This window comes from Miscanthus floridulus, chromosome 6, assembly GCF_019320115.1.
Source record: "Miscanthus floridulus cultivar M001 chromosome 6, ASM1932011v1, whole genome shotgun sequence".
NCBI classification, from domain to species: Eukaryota; Viridiplantae; Streptophyta; class Magnoliopsida; order Poales; family Poaceae; genus Miscanthus; species Miscanthus floridulus.
The window spans coordinates 128,366,474-128,375,449 of NC_089585.1; positions in this window are offsets into that span (position 1 = coordinate 128,366,474).

Consider the following 8,976-nt stretch of genomic DNA (forward strand, 5'->3'; position numbering starts at 1 on the left):
GGCTTGGGACATGACATCCACTCAGGCTTTTACAAGCACTCCCTACTACTCGAGACTATCCTTCCTTCCTACTCTTCTTTTCTTTCCTTTACTCGACCACGTCCATCTTTCATGTAGACTAATACCATGCCATACTTTCTTCCTCCAAAACCACCTCCTCTTGCTTACTTTGAGAGAACACTAATTCATCGACCCGTTGTGGATTTCCTGTTTAAACACCTGAACATTTACAAGGAGAAAAATTTTTAAAACAAAATGGTACGGCGGTGTAACTTGGCAAAGGTACTTGGCCAAAAACCTCGATACCAGCGCGTGCCGAGCAGCGTCACATGTGGCAGCTGTTCCACAGGGAGCCCTCGGTTTCGTCGTGGCACCATAAGCTTTTAACCAGGCAACTATTACCAACTTACACACCATGAAGGCGGTGGGGTCATAGACCACAGAGTAAGGGGGTATCGCAAGGGAAAAATTCAACAACAAAGGTTTCCCTCCACAACAAGGGACAAGGAATTCAAATCCAACGACGGATTTGTTTTTTTTTAAGATTCAAGTGTTCTATTGGGACATCCACAATTAGCCGATACAGTGTCCTATATTATCCAATCACGGCTGATCTACTGGTATCTGAGTGACAACTTCTCTTGTAACTCACTTAACATCAGCCCTTGAAAACTTGGAGCACGTCTAACTGAGACTTTAAAGTAAATGAACGTAATAAACACAGCGAAATAATTAAAATGCATGTTCCAACGACCTTATACGGGTACAACGTACTAGGCATTCAGGCTCACATTCACGGCATAGCATTCACCTACGGTCGGACGATCTCAACAACTACGGACGACAACAACGGCAAGAGTACAATACGGGGACAGCAACAAAAAAAAACACTACTACTACGGGTACAACATCCCAAGGCAACTAGTCTACATCTTCTCGTGGCAACGGTTGAGTGAGAGGAACCAAGGGTTCGACTTCTGACACTTCCGAGGGTGGAGGTGCTGGCGGCACTGCCACACTGGTTCTCCTTCCTTCTGGCGAGTGGATAGGGATTCCTTCCAAGATCGGGGCATCCTGCCTTTCAGTAGCCAGCGTCCTCCGCTTGGCCCTAGTGACAAGATAGGCCTCACGCAGCTGATGGACATGTCGGTCTTCAGCCTCCTTCAGAGCTTCTGACATGATAGTCTCCCGGCTCTCAGCAGCTGCAGCACTAGCATGCACTTCAGCGAGCTGCACCTCGAGCATTCGGGTGAAGATCTCAGCTTCCTCGGCTCGACGGAGGCAGATCCTCAGTTCCAAGGCTTGCCGATCATACTGCTCATCTAGAGCAAGCAGGTACGTGGTCAAGTGCACCACGGTTGGACTGTCCTCCTGCGCATCCCGCCCTTGCAAGGCCTCCATGCGAGCCCTCCATGCCTGCCGATTCCTGTCCAAAGGTGGAAAGAACCGCATGGGGGTACGGGCAATGGGCTCCTCATAGATCTGGCAGAGGTACCGCAAGGCTTTGCGGGCCACAACCTGGTAGGTGTCGACTGAAGCGAAACCCGGTTGCGGTCACACTCCAGGCTTCAGTGAGGTCGGGGAACTCCTCACTCTTCCCGATGTAGACGGTAACCTCACACCGCTCGGTGCCATGCTCCTCATACTCACGGCCCTCATACTCGGGACTGATCTTTGACTCCGAGCTTTTGTAGGGTGGTATGCAGGATTTTGGGAAAACCCTCAACGTTCAAGCAGTAACTACTAACCCAGGCTCCTGCCATTTCTAGCGGTGGTGGTGAGGAAGGATGAGCAAAAGAAAGGCTAGCTCAAAGGAAAAGCTAAGCGAGCTAAAGTGCGTCGAGTGGTGATACTAATAGCTAAGTCAGGCTCTGCTTATAAAGGCGGAGCGCTCAGTGGTCCTGGCACAGTTCACCAGGGTTCCCGCGCGAGATCACTACGACGAATCGACCAAATTCTACGCGTTCGAGGTGAGCGACTGTCCGAGGCCATTACTGACTAGTACGACTACAGGGCAAGGGTCCGACAAGAGCGCAGAAAAGGGGTATGGGGAGACATGGGTCACGACAGGCGTGAAACCACGAGCGAACATAGAACACAAAGCCACAGTGCAGACCTAACTATGGAACAGGAACGATTCAGTCGTGACACCTATGGAGGGTGTATCTACAAGCAATACGAGCGCTACAATGCACAAACAGGGTATGTATGAATGCACGTCCTATACGTTCTTTCACTGTTGCCAGCATATAGGGCAACCGTTCTCATATTTTTGGCACAACGTTCTCTCCCTGTAGCTAGTCGATACTATCGAACTATGCTCGAGTCAGTGTACCTGCAGAAAACTTGATTAAGCCTATCTAAGTCAGCAGAGTGCCATCTATCCTGGATACATAACCATAGTAATAGGGCTACTTATATAACTTCGCATGTAAACGTCCTAACTTTTTGCAAAACAGGTTGTCAAATTTTAGCTTAGAAAAGGATTTGAAAGCTTTATTTCCTCATTTATGCTCTGATACCACCTGTGGCAGAACCGCCTAATCTAATGCCTCACAGGAGTGCTTGTCTTCCATTAGACACTAAGCACTCAAGGGAGAACACTAAATTACTCGGTTCCGTCGGGCACACCCCAGGGGAGAACCCGAAAATCCACATTTTTGCCATCAGGATCACAAATGAGAGAACAAAGCTTACATCATTCTTAACCATTTCATACATCCCTTTTAGTACAACATCAGAGTATAAAAGTTATGGTATAACAGCGGAATGTAATCATATTATCAGAGTTATAAATAAATTAATGTACAGCGGAATTTAAACATGTGATCAGAATTATAGCGGAAATAAACATCTATTAATGATATGATGAAGTATTGATATATAAACTACTACAACAGATTATGAAACTTTCATTTATAAAAACATTTGGTGAGAGTTATAAATAAAAACTACGATCGCGACGTAAAGGAATCCTCGCTGAGCCCACCAGGAGGAATCCACACACAAAGGTCAGCTCTAGCATCAACCTGTCACCTGCAACAGGGGAAATAAAACCCTGAGTACTCAATTGTACTCAGCAAGACTTACCCGACAGGAGGAAAGAAAAGACTCCAAGGATATGCAAGGCTATCTGGCTTGTGGGTTGCATTTGCAGGAAGCATTACTAAGCGTGCGTCCTTATATTTGATTTTTATTAATAGCCGCATTGGTTCATTAACTAATCATTCTATGTAAGCACCTGTGCTACTTTCAAGCAGGTGGTAAGCAATCAGATTTCCTTTTCCATCTTTCATCTTTCATCTTCAGTTCTTACTACGATGCTAAACCGCAGACAAGCCGTACCGGATAGCCCGGCGATTCGCGAATCAATGCCCCCAGCTGGGTACCCCGAAAACACACGCCCTGCTTGTACCCTAGGCACAAGCAGGACCAACCCATCACTCTCCTGTCCCGGGTGTCCAGGTCCCCGTCCAAACTGGGACTCCAAGCCCCCGCCCCTGAGTCCCGGACTCAGTGCGGTGCAAGGACCTCCTCCACCAAAACAAACCCTAACAGTCGGTCCGGAAAGAGCCGGATCCGCGACAAGAGAGCAACAAGTCTTCCAAGCGCCCATACACAAGTATGTGCTCGGGATAATAAGTCTGTGACCTGCCTAGAGTCATATGCAACGATCGGTCCTTAACCGACCAGACAGGGAAAACTGGTGTAACCAAGCTATGACCCGCCTCCGCGGCGACACAACTTCTTACACCCACCAATATCCAAACCATATCCCTGCCCGATCACCATTTTCCTTTCCACCATTTTATATTTTCCAAGTGATAATCATATAGTAACATATTTCCTATATCTCGCGAGTGACAGGCAATCACTCGACTTCTACCGGAGTCCTGTAGCATAGCAATCTACACGATCCTGTCATACTAGTAAGACTCTATAGGATAAAGATATATATGCAAGTGGTTTCATTCAACTCCTTGAAACTTAATGCACAAATATAATTTAAACTGTAGAAAGTAGGGGTTATGCACCGGGGCTTGCCTGGGTAAAATATAACCAAAAGTTAGCATTCCATCTTCGTGATATGATCACCATAGCATCATCTTTCAGCTACTCCAGTTGATATCATCGATCCACCGTCGTTCCTATTATGATATGTATTGATGCAAATGCATATATGTAAATAATCAACGATCAGCCGAAATTCTTAGAAATCCAATCACGCTTCCAAAAGTACCATTTCTCCAGCAACTCCCGATGACACCACAATCCATCGACGTCCCTCCGTCGGCGTCGAACTCACAGTACTCGGCAAACAGACACAATTAAATATTCACATAAATTCAACTGCGTTCCAAAAATTATGAAACTTTATGGATAGGTGGGGTTCGATTTTAGATGAATTTAGGAAGAAGAAGTGATGGAATCGGAGTTAGCATAGTGGAGATATTAATTGTGCAAGGTGGCCGCTAATTAATCACGAGGAGAGAAAATGAAACGTGATTAGTGGCCACGAGCTGCCGCTGGTTATTAGAAAGGGAAAAGGAATAAAGAAATTGGTGGAGTGGATTAATGGCTCATGACTCTTGACTTTATGTGTATAGGAGCTGAGTTGGTTCTCGGCTTTGCTACTAGCACATGGCATAGGACAAGCTGCTGCTGTGGACTTAAACAAAGAGCAGAGTGGGTATACGGCTAGGATTCTTCGAGAGAGACACAGAGAGCACCGAGCGTTTGTGCTCCTCAGCTCGTCCACCATGGACAGCTGCTGGACTTTCGCCTGATGGCGATTCTGGCCATGACTTCCAAATCTAAGGGCATGGGAAGGTAGAAGGGAGGTAGGGGATGTATGGGGACTATCTACCATGGTCTAATTACAGCTTGAGGAAGGAGATCAACAGAGCAGTAGCCTTCCCAGGCAAGAACAGAGAAACTCGATTTAGAGAGTAAGATGGTGAGCGGTGGAGTGGGATGGCTCAGCAGGCTTAGCGTGTCCTTTATAGGCAGGAGATGCGGGGTTGGAGGTGGAGCTGGCATTTGGCTAGCTAGTCATGTGAATTGGATTTCACGTGATGAACTTGGAGTGGGTCTTTGGTCATGAGTGCATTAATTCAAATGATAGACTTTGAGTGGTCTTTGGACTTGACGAGCACATCAGGACTAGAGTGTGCTTTGGGCTAAACGTGCTTGGTGGTGGGGTGCTGATTCATTCATGCAGGTCAAGGAATTAATGGAGAAGGAGACCACAGGTCAAGGAAAACATTAGAGAATGAGAAGATCAATTGCAGATTAGCTACCTCAGCTGATTATTGCAGCTCGGGAGAAATCGATAGACGCAACATTCACGGACAAGAACAGAGAAACTTGATTTGAGAGAAGCAAGTGAGCAGTGGAGCGGAACGGCTCGGCGTAACCTTTTAAAGACAGGAGACGCAGGAATGGAGAAGCAAAGACGCGACAGCGACGCGTCATAAGGTTAGTGGCTAAACTAGCTTGCTTAAAGGTAATAAAGCGCCACGGGAGCGACAGGTTTGCGGTATGAACAGTGTTTTCTGCGGAGCTACAGTGTTTTCCACGCGTGAACAGTGTTTTCCACGCGTGAACAGTGATTTCTGCACTGCTACAGTGCTGCAGCTGGAAAATCTACGCTGATGCAGCTCTGTCGTGTTGAAAATCTGCTCTGTTGCCGTTCTGACATGTTGAAACTACTGCTGCTACAGTGCTCGACGTGCAAGACGGTGCCGGACGCAGTGAACCATGTTGGATTCCAGGCGCGTATGGTGCACGCCGAAAAAATAAACGAAGCTGCTGCGCTCTCTTTCTCGTCAGTTCGTGCTTAACAAAATAAATCCGTGAGTTTATATATATGTATCGTTCTATTTATTAATGGATTTTATTTTATTTATAAAAGTTGATTTTCATGCTTAATCTAACCGAACAAAACGTTCTCTATAATCGTCGTCGGATATTCCTGAATATTTCTACGCACTGCGTAATTTATCTTGAACGTTTATTTGAGTCCACGAAACTAAGTCACATAGGATTCACTTATCGCATTAAGCACGTTTTAAATTAAAAACCCGATAAAACTTGATTCGGAAATTTTTCTTAGGCCTAAATCGTGGTGCTAAACAAGTTCATAACACCAGGGGTGTTACAGCTTGTTTGCCCAGTAGCCAGCTCTGTGACCCAGGGGCCATACTAGTACATGCATGCCGGTCGGTCGTACTCGTGTACTGACGCGCAAGCGCAATGCAGATCACATCGCACAGCTTGGCATCTCGTGGCTGTGGGCTGTGGCTCGATCATGTCGCTGCTAGTGCTACTACTGCTAGCCGCTCCGCTCGAGCTCGGTGCGCGCGCAACAGATGGAATCTGGACGTGGCGCGGGCTCAGATCGCATGGATGGCTTTGTTTATCTGCTCTGCGCCCCTTGTTTAGTTTAGTGAGCGAAGGAAATTAAGTAAAACACGATGAGGCCAGCGTTTAATATGATGAAATCCGGCTCAGACGGGGAGATACGATCGGCGCAATGCGCTATCAGCTCTCGTGATCCATCTGGCAATACGACAGGGTCGACCGGCAGGATACAGATGCCACCGGACAGAGCCTCGGGTGGTGGTGGGGGTGGATGGGGATTTCCTGCCTGGGCGTCCGGATTTCCAAAATCATTGCAGAGCGTGTTGATTTGTGGCTCTGCCTCTGCACCCGGAGAACCGACCTACTCCTAGCACAGTTGTTATTACGAGCGTCAAACGGTTAGGATCTCAGCGCGAGGAACAGAAGCAAACATGATCCAAATCTGGCGGACATTACTAGCTAGTACGTCGTCTGGACCACCAATGCAACACCAAGCAACTCCAGACAAATGGACCTCGCTTGCCAACAGACCTGCTGGACTGTTCATCGTTTCCCCCTACGTGTAAATTGTCCGAAATCGGCTAATGGTCACGTCCACCTCGCGTCCTTGCCGGGGATATCAAGGGTGGGCTGGGCTGTTATGCAGCCAGCGCGTGGAGCTAGCTGAGCTCCATGACGGAATCATTTCTTCAGAACTATTACTTCGGGTTCTTCTGCTGAAGACTGCAGGTGGTGATGGTCTATACTGTGGACGCAATCAAACAATGCATGGAAACAAAATCAAACGGCAGCATGGAGTAGATACAAGCCTATGATTTTGGCGAAGAATAAATAATTTCTTCACGGCCGATTTGTTGTGCTGGTCGTCCCCAGCCATGACGACGAGCTGAGAGCGAGCAATTTTTTTCCCCTGCCGTGGACTGGATGGGCAGGCATCCATCATGGAACTGGATTGGATTCCTCGCGTGAATGCATGTGACAGCCGATCGAAGAGTGGAGGAGGAGCATCGCAGCACAACACGCCTCCGCTGGCATCGACTGAATTGAATTAATCGCATTCTTTGCTCCGCAACACGTGCAGAGTCTGATGGGGAAGCACGGAAAGTGATTTGTCACCACCCTGGCTCACACTACACAGCAGCATTAAGATTTAAGAACCAACGTAACTGCGATGTGCGGCACCAAATTGTGCTTTGTCGCTGCCGCAATCAATAAACTTCCTTATCGTCTTTACTCAATGGCATATAGCTAGCGCTAGCGAAGTGGTTTAATATGATTTCATTTTTCGGCTTATGCAATAAACCGTAGATTCGCATGCAACTGGAAATGGGGAGCCCACGTGGTTCGGCTATCTCCGATCCGTGGAAAAGAGAGCGACTCCTATATATACGGAGGAACATGTGTGTACGGTGGACCAAGTAAAGAGGCCAATTGATACCATCCGTGGTTCTGCCTGCCTGGCTTACTTCTAAGCTCATTTTCGTCTAGCATGAATGGCGGTACGATTGAGAGAATTGGTCTCGTTCGGCTTACCTCATATTCGGTTTGTTCGACTTATTTTTTCAACCAGAATAATATTTTTTTCTCACAACAATTCAGCCAGAATACTATTTTTCAACCAGTTTCAGCCAAAATTCAGACAGCGAACAAGGCCTTGCAAATTCCTTCTCCCGGTCCATGCATGATCCTGGCAAAATTCTCTTCTTAATGCAATGAGATGGAGATCTCCTGCGTTTTTTGAGAAAGAAGAATCCTGGCAAAATTCTGCAGAAGCCGTGTAAGGCCCCGTTTAGATCCATTTTTTTTTGGATTTTGGCTACTGTAGCACTTTCGTTTGTATTTGGTAATTAGTGTCTAATTATGGACTAATTAGGTTCAAAAGTTTCGTCTCGCGATTTCTTACCCAACTGTGTAATTAGTTTTTTTCGTCTACATTTAGTACTCCATGCATGTACCACAAGATTCGATGTGACGGATACTGCGTAAAATTTTTTGGAATCTAAGAAGGCCCTAAGCCTTCTCCCCTGACCCCTGCCGGTAGTCTTGACTGCTGGCGCGGACTCCTGGTGACAGCGCCACCGGTGCGTGACTCCGACACCATGTGACGGCACGGCACCACCTGTAGTGTTTACCAACTTGCTTGCGTGCTAAGACTCTCGGGTCGGGACCGGCGGACTCCATGTGTCAGTGTGAATCGCGTTTCGCGGCCCCGTGCGGCTCACTCCAGCACCAGCAGCCCTTCCGCGAAGGCACGCGGACGCACGGGGAGCGCGTCGTTTGGGGCGCGCTTCCCCCGCAGATCTCCGTGCGCGGCATGGGTCCGGGTCCGTCCGCGCGGGGCGCTGGCAGCCTGGCACGCCCAGACGGCGGCGGGCAGCGGAAGCAAGCGGAACCTCCGGGCGGCGGGCGGGCGGCCAGCCGGCGGCAGACCGCACACGGGAGCCGGGGAATATTTTGAATTGCGTTGACGTCGTCGGCTCCGTACCGTACTGGCTGATTCCACCTCGACCCGGATGCGGGTTGCGCGGGGGCTGGGACTGGAGAGCTCCGTGCGTCGGTGGCCAGGCCAGGCCTACGGGATGCTAGATACGGTTTACTCGATTTATAAGCCAT